Raw genomic sequence first — 8,804 nt, forward strand, 5'->3', positions numbered from 1 at the left:
CCAATTCACTGAGTCACCTGGGACAACTCCCTTCCTCCTTCTGGGTTTCACTTTCTTCATCTCACAAGTGAGAAAGTTGGACCATATCAGGGATACAATAAATCTCATCTCACAGGTCAACTCTAATGATGTTGACACTGTGTTGAAAAGGATTCTGAGGTCATTTCCCCATTCTTAAAGAAATAATCGTGCAATTTATTTGTAATTATTTGCCATAGACATGGGAAAGGGAGGTTAGTTGCGTGTCTCTTTTATTTGGTGTCCCTGGGTGAGAAGATATTCCACTTTAGATGGAAAATTCTGTTATTCTAAACACTTTAATAGTTTCCTTGGTGCTTGACACTAAAAAAATTATTTTTAAGCCCTCCCATTTTAAATGATACCCCATACCTCTCTTCTACAAAAATATAATATTGTAGACTCTCTCTTTAGGTATCAAAATTCAAAACACATAAAGCACAAAACCTAGCCATTCAATTTACTAAGGTTTTCAGTTCCTTCCGCTGTGTGTTCTGGTAAATGAACTCTGCCGTACATCAATAAACTACAGTGTGCAGAATCACACACACACAAACACTTTGAATGAACGGTTTGTGTATCTAAAGTTTATGCATTTGATAAGATATTAATAAAATCTTGGGAATGTTTTGAAGGCACAGCTCTTAGAACTTTAAATATTTTTTTAGTAATTCCTTCCATAGTTAAAATATATATTCATATTATCTCTTACCTTATGAATATTTGTTTATTAATCCTATATCCTAAAAATTTTAAAATGAGTGTTTTTATATCATTGTACATAGTACCATAATTGCATTAGTATCATATAATTATACAATTTTACTATTTGGAATATCATAACCTTATAATATCGTCAACGAAAATAATCCATAACCAATCTATAAATGAAAATTTGGGTGAGTTTATTCTGAGCTGAAATCTGAGGATTATAACCCGGGAGAGTCTTTCCACAAAGGAACAGAGCACTCCAAAGAAGTGGGGGTATATAGGGTGGTTATATACCCTCAAAGAGGATGTTTCACATAGGATTGAAATGTCCCTTTTACAATAGTCACGAGACTGCTCTGTCGGCACAGCACGTGATGGACACAGTGGGTATTGGGTCTGCTGTCTCAGAGGGCATAGCAGGAAGCAAGTCTATTGTCTTGAGCTGGGTGATCACAGGTGAGCGCAGCAATCAGTTCCTAGCCTAAGGAAAGATGCTTAATCTTTAAGGAAATGTCAATGTTGGGAGGGGGAGGGAAGTTGCACCTTTATCTCAAGGGCCTTTGTTCTTGCCATAGGGAATATCTAAAGCAGATATACAATGTATGCTCAATGGCCAAGGTCAGGCCCTTTTGGAAAAACAAAGTCAGGCTGAATTAGGCTTATACCAAATGGCTTCCTCATATACTCCAATATATCCTATTGCTTGCCATTTTTATTTGTCATCATGATGTTTGAACAATGTAGTAGAGGTTTGCAGATAGCCACAAGCAATTATGAGATAACACATGTATGCTGTTTTAAGGTGCTAAATTTGTGGTAATTTGTTATGCAGCATAGAAAACTGTTACACAAGGTCCTCTTTCTGCCTCGTAAGTGATGCCTTTTTAAGAAAGCAAGTTCAGATTTTGCAAGCTTTCTATCCTTTTCCTTTGGATTCCCTGGAAACTGGCAATCTGATGCACCAAATTCATTCTTTTTCTTTTTAATGCGAGATAGTCTTTCTGAGGTGAACCCTCATTGATCTTATCAGTTTGTATTTATTTCTTGTTTTAAATTTTTTGCTACTTCTGAGACTTCAACTAACTTCCCTTCACAACATTCCCACGTTACTCCTTGTTTGGGTTTGGACTTAGGGATGATTATTCTAGTCTTCTTATGCTGAGGGCTGAGCTATGGGTAATCATATTTACTCTTTCTTCTAATGTTTTTAGAAGATGTGTGCGAAGATTTTTACTTGGAGAACAAAATTTTCCTATAAGAAACTAGGACTTGGAAGAGCGCCTTTTCCCTTCACGGCTTCAACTAAGAAGTTAGAGAGCAAAAGTTGATTATAAAATGCACGCCACTTACCACAGGCTCTTCCATTAATTCTTACTTCAGTAAAACACTTCTACACGTATAAAACATGAAGAAGAGCAACTTTAGAAAGAACAGCATAAAGTAAATAAAATAGAAATAATAAATAAATAAAATAAATAATAAATAAATAAAATAAAATAAAGTAAAAAACGTAAAGTCAACATCTCACGGGCAATCAAAAGTAAGCTCAATCTCTTCACCAAAGGAAGGGCAAATTACCATCAGTTTTATTTTTCTTTGGGTGACATTCACTCCTCTTGTAGTTCAGTGAAAAATCTCTCTTTAGTAACTTGCAAAATTATGTTTAAATTATAAAGGTCACCACCAACATATTTTTTGGATGAAATAGTTGGGAAAATGTAAAGGGATACTAAAGCAAGGGAAAGATAGGGATAGCTACGTCTGCGTTGTTTTTCTGCAACTGTTCACAAAGCCATCATTGGTATACCATTGAGCATTGTCTATGGTGTGCTTCATTAACAAACCACATCAACATTTCAATGGCTAAAACAAAATTATTTCTCCTTTCAAACACGTGTCAAGTGTAGGTTGGCTAAAGACACTGCTCCTCATCTTGCTTCTTCTGGGACCCAAGTTAATATCATTTAAAATATCATTAGTAATGGTCAGGAGGAAACTAAAGTGGAGAATAAAGTAAAGGCTGTTATATAGCTCCATTTGTAAATGACACAGCATTTCTATTTATATTTCATGGCCTCAAGTAGCCAAATGACATATTTATGATCTTGAATGTAAGGAAATAAAATCATGCAAAATATCAGAAAGGAAAATATGCTAATTTTTATTGATAATTTTTCAGCTCCAATTCCACCATTTAATACTTAGTTCTGGATGTTGGGAATCAGTCACTGAAAACTACATTACCCAGTCTCCTTTGCCATCAGGCTTCCTGATAGGCTCTGACAATAAGAGGCACTACACAAAATTAGAAAGTGGGAGAAAACAAAAGGATTAATTTTTTCCAATTTTTTGGTCTTGGCTTCTGCCCGATGGCCCTTGCAGTGGAAGTTGTCTTCATAAAGGCGATTGGCTCCAGGCTTCAGCCTATTTTACTGTTTTCAGAAATAGCCACACCTTGGCCCTCAAATGTGTAAGCAGGAGTAAGCTGTGCCCATCTTCAGAGATATGAGGTCCTTCTTCTGAGTTCCCAAGGACCAAAGCATCCATTACAGCAACACATCCTCATAAGAAAGCACCAACTCCATGCAGCACCTACTCTGAGCACCTGAGTTCTGGAAATCTGCCTGTTCCCCCAGAGTAGACAATCCAAGGGGCCAAGGCAGAAGCATCAATGCTTTTTGTTCTCTATCCTCGAAAGTCATATACTTTCTTTTTTTAAAACATCATCTCTGAGGGTATAGTTATCTCTGAGTTACTTCAGTGTTCTTTTTTTGTCTTTCACCGTTTTCAACCTAAATAACAAGTTCTTTGTGTGGAATTCCCACTAGGGAAACTTCCCTTTTCCTTTCTGCTGCGGAGAAGAAAGAAATACCGGTGAATCGGAGAAATTACTATTATATGGGGTATTTCTACATCATCCCATTATTACCTATTCTATTTTCCCTTTGACAATAGCCCTGCCTTCAGAAAAGTATGCCCAGCTACTGACTGGATAGATACAAACACGCATTACCAAGGGTTTTGAACTCATACTTTGCCTGCATTCAGTTTCAGTAAGTTTCAGTGAAGAGGCCACGGAGTGTGGTTTTTGCTTGGCTTCACTGAGCTTCTTGAGTCCATGGGTTGATATCTTAGCACTTTAGAAAGTTCTTTGCAGTTATTGCCTTGAATATTGCTTCTTCCCTATATTCTCTCTCTTCTTCTGAGACTTCAATTTACATGTATGTTAGAACTACTGACTGTGCCCCACAGATATCTTATTCTCTATGTACATATTTCTTTATTTTGGGTATTTATTACTTACCTGTCTTCCAATTTACCCTTCCAGCCTTCAATTGCTAGTAAAGTGATTTAATATGTTCTTAAATTTAGATACTATATTGTTTAATGCTATTAAGTTCATTGATTTCTTTGTTTGGTTTCAACTATCTATTGCAGTCTCCATATTTTAATCATTTTATTCATTTGTTCTATTCCCTTGAACATACCATTAATAATTGTATAATCATCATATCTTAACTCCAACACCTATATCATTTACGGTTTTTTCTGTTGTCTTTTATTGTTCTTATAACCCGATATCTTTGATTATTTATTTGTGTTGAATGCCAGACATTGTTTTTAAGAATCGTTGTATGCTTCTGATAAGTTATTGTTTTTTTCTGATATGCAGATAGAGGTGAGGCTGATGAAATTAATCAAAAAAGGAAATTATGTTGAATTGAAGCTGGATTTATTTAGATAGACTCAACCTATCTCTGGATCACTTGTATATGTAATGTGCAGCTCTTCAAAGATTCCAATTAATACGCTGGGGTGGGGATGGGATGTGTGTCTTTTAGCTCCCAGAGTCTGCATGCTTTTCAGAAATGTAGGGATTAGATCTTTAGACTCCTGCTCTATTCATCTTCAAAATTTGGCAAACATCTCAAGGAAGAAGCTGCTGGATCTGCTTTACTCATTAGCCTCAAATACCACACAGCTTTAGAAGTTAGCATGGGTCTTTAATGGTAAAATTGGCCATTTGTTTGAGGTCCTCAATATTCCAATTTTTCACTCCATCTATATAGACTGCCAATAGTTTTCTTGACTGTCTGAGCCACAAAAGCAATCCTCTACTAGGACCAAGCCCAAATTCTCATCATTAACCACAGGTCAGATATAGCAGATGATCCAAGTGAAAAACACCTGTGGATATTGGTGTCTCCTCTGAAAGTTTCCCTTCTTTTTGGAATTTTAATTTCTCAAGTCCACATTGCTTCTTCAGTAATCTCTTATATTTATAAATAAGATTTCCCTTTGTCCCACATGTGGCTTTCTTCTGAACTTCCTACTTTCTTTCTACAACAACTTCAGGAGTAGCATCAGAAACAAAGGCAACAATCTTCCATATACTTTTTTCATCAGTTCCACAATCGTGCATGGCCTAATAGGTCTAGTCTCTAAAAACTTTTTTTATTCAATATCGCTCATAATAGATTTTCTCCTTATGAAACCCTAGCCAGTATTCCCTCTTAGTCTGCTGTTTTCAAAGCCCATCTGAAAAGGACGTATCAGTACGTAAACACTGAAAACATTTTTATTTGGTTTTGTATTTAAATTTTAGACATTTTCTAAAATATAATTAATCCTTCACAAAGCAAATCTCCTACTTTATATATGATCATAATCAATTACTGATATCACTCTCTCTACAAAATCTCTCTAGCTTCTTCTGTTACCAATTCAAGTGGTTTTTCGTCAACTTTTACATATTTTAACTATAGTTTTCCTAATAAAGTATAAATTTGGAAGAGTTACTTTTCTTATCTTCCTGTAATTTTGAGTTATGTTTAAGGAAAGAATAAATCATGTCTGTGGTTTAGAAAACACAAACAAAAATCTAGATGTATTTTTCTCTAAAGGGATTTTATTTAATTACATTTCTATTATTAGATACTTTCTAAAAAGTCGGTTATGCCATTGTTTTCCTGGCCTCTGTATTAATATATAATAAATATGCCAACACTTATTAAGTATAATAAAGGTCATTATAAGAGATTAAGACGTTGTGTGGGGCAGATAAGAAATAAATATTTTTTACCTAAAAAGTTACACACACAGGGGCTGGCCCCGTGGCCGAGTGGTTAAGTTCGCGCACTCTACTGCAGGCGGCCCAGTGTTTCGTTGGTTCGAATCCTGGGCGCGGACATGGCACTGCTCATCAAACCACACTGAGGCAGCGTTCCACATGCCACAACTAGAAGAACCCACAACAAAGAATATACAACTATGTACCGGGGTGCTTTGGGGAGAAAAAGGAAAAAATAAAATCTTTAAAAAAAAAAATTACACGCACATGTAATTGGTGACTATTCAATTATAGAGGTTACACACTCAATATATTCTGTAGAGGTTATAGACAATGTTGTCAATAGATAGATTGCAACATTCTTCTCTTGAATCTCCGTTTGGAATGAAGAGTGAGAGAACTCTAGTTTTCTTCTTCCTTTGGACCAATCTCAGCTCAGACACTTTGAAAAGCCTGAAGTTCTTTATACTCCCTTGTAATCTCCAGTAAAGACATCAGACTCCATTTTAACATCAACATTTCAGGTTTCCCATAGATGCCATAACTAGACTCTTAATTAACTTTGTTGTTTTGTTTTTAAAATTAATGATGAAAATAGTCAATTAGTATCTTCTCCTCATGCATCCCTAGGGCCCTATACCAGTTTTGAGTAAATATGCTCTTTGTTATTAAAAAGCAAAGATGTGGAGGCAAAATCATTAACAAAGATTGAGAGTCTCTAGTGAGTGACCAGAATTCTTTTTACACACGCACAAAAAAACCTCTACTCTTTTGATTCTAGATTAATAACTTGGACATTCAGATTTTAAGTTAGGCTGAATCCAGACATTATTCACTTTTTATTTGTAGAGATTTCAGAAAAATGTGTTTGGAAATGCCACATATATGACGAATGGAGGGACAGAGAGAGACTGGGTCCACACATGTTTAAGTTTCTTATTAAACATCCCTGGATTTTAACGTGATCAAGATCTTTCTTGAGAGTGAGAACACAAAGAAAAATATGGCTTAGAAAGAAATACATATTTTGTTGGAAAAATAATTCATATTATCTTTCTAGTTAATGGTGCAAAAGAAAAATTTCACAATGCATCAAGAATAAAACCCTTCCAGAATTCATGGATAGTGAGTATTTTCAGTATTTTGTTGTTTTATGTATAAAGTAATTGCTATATAATCCATTCTATTCTGAATGTGTGACCACAGATTAAACCAACTTAATTCAGATTTAGAATAAATATTTGTGAAACTCATGATTCAAGATTCAATGTACATATTTGAAAGACTGAATTTGTCTATTAGAATAGCATCATGAACAGTAATTCTCAATAGTTTTTATTGAAAATTTGGCTGGTACATATTCCTTTACACTTAGTAAAGAGGTTGGTACTTTAATTGTACTGAATGTAAAATATTTCTTATATTGATAAAGTTATTTGATAAATAAATGAGAAAAATAGGATATATTGGTGTATATGAGGAAGCCATTTGGTATAAAACTAATTTGATCTGAATTTGTTTTTCCAAAAGGACCTGACATGGTCAGTGAGCATGCATTGTATATCTGCTGTAAGTATTTACCATGTCCCAAAGTCAAGAACAATGACCTTAAAGATAAGGATGTAATTTCCCCCACTTTGGCATTTCCTTAAGGATAAACATCCCTCCCTAAACTAAGGATTGATTGCTGACCTGCCACTTTCACCCTGTGACCACCCACCTTGCAGCCACCAACCTGCTGTGCTCACCGAATTGCTGTGCCCAGCAAAGCTTCGTATGTGATACAAGCTCGTTGATGCTATATAACCACTCTGTACACCCTCCCTCCTTTGGACTGTTCCCTTCCTTTGTGAAAGGACTCTCCCAGGCTATATGATCCTCAGGGCTGGCTCAAAGTAAACTGACCTCAATTTTTATTTATAGATTGTTTATGGATTATTTACGTCAACATATTCATGAAGTTCAGACCGACCGAACAATTCAGTAAATTAATTCCAAATTCCATTAAAAAATTCCAACATCATTCTTATATACTAGTTTTGAGACTTACATTATACTAAAATTCATTAAAATTTCTTTCCATCAAAAGTAGTTCTAATAGGCAGTACCAAGGAACCCAAGACCAACCAGAAACATACTATCAGAAAATAACCGTTTAAAAAAGATTAGTTACAAGAGTTGGGTCCTAATTAGCTGTTAAAAATGTAGAAGAATACAGAAAAGATTTATCTTGCTGAAAGAAACTGAGCAGAAGATTATTTTAACAATGGAGAAAGTAACCAAGACAAGCTAAAAAATGTTTTCTTGTGGATTCAGTAAGATTTCTGAAAGACGCAGTAAGATTACTTCTCAGTATTTTAGACAAAACTTTAAACTAGAGAAACTTGCAGATACATATAACAGGAGATAATATAGCCATTCTTTTACAATGTAAAGAAGATCTGGAAGAGAATTAGGAAAATGAGTATCCAGCAAAGGAGATGAAATAAGCAGGATTAAGCCTGTGATTCTGACTGCCAGGTAAAATGATTAAAATCATAGGAGTAAAAAAGCATAAGTATTTCAACTGAGTTACTTGGTTCCTCATATTACTTTTAAACCTGTTTTCAGCGAAGCATTTTTAAACATGAGATTAATTACTTTTTTTCCAGATCTAATGGTATTAGAAGGAATTTCACACCATGAGAAACCATACAATGGTGACGACATTCATTCTTCTAGGACTCACAGATGACCCAAACTGGCAAATTTCTCTAATTTTCCTGTTTCTGTCATTAATTTTGAAAGGTTCCACAGCCATTATTTTTTCAAATACTTCCTTTTCTCTTTTCTCTTTCTTCTCTTTGTGGTATTCCAATTTGCATATGTTACAAGTTTTGGAATTAGTAAGTTCACAATAAAATATTTTCAGAGTAGTGATATCTAAAAGAGAAGTGTAAATTATTCATATCAATAAATTAAATAGAACTTATTGTAATTCTCAATTTGCAGATGAGGGGATACT

The sequence above is a fragment of the Equus przewalskii genome, chromosome 5 (genome assembly GCF_037783145.1).
Source record: "Equus przewalskii isolate Varuska chromosome 5, EquPr2, whole genome shotgun sequence".
In the NCBI taxonomy this organism is placed as follows: domain Eukaryota; kingdom Metazoa; phylum Chordata; class Mammalia; order Perissodactyla; family Equidae; genus Equus; species Equus przewalskii.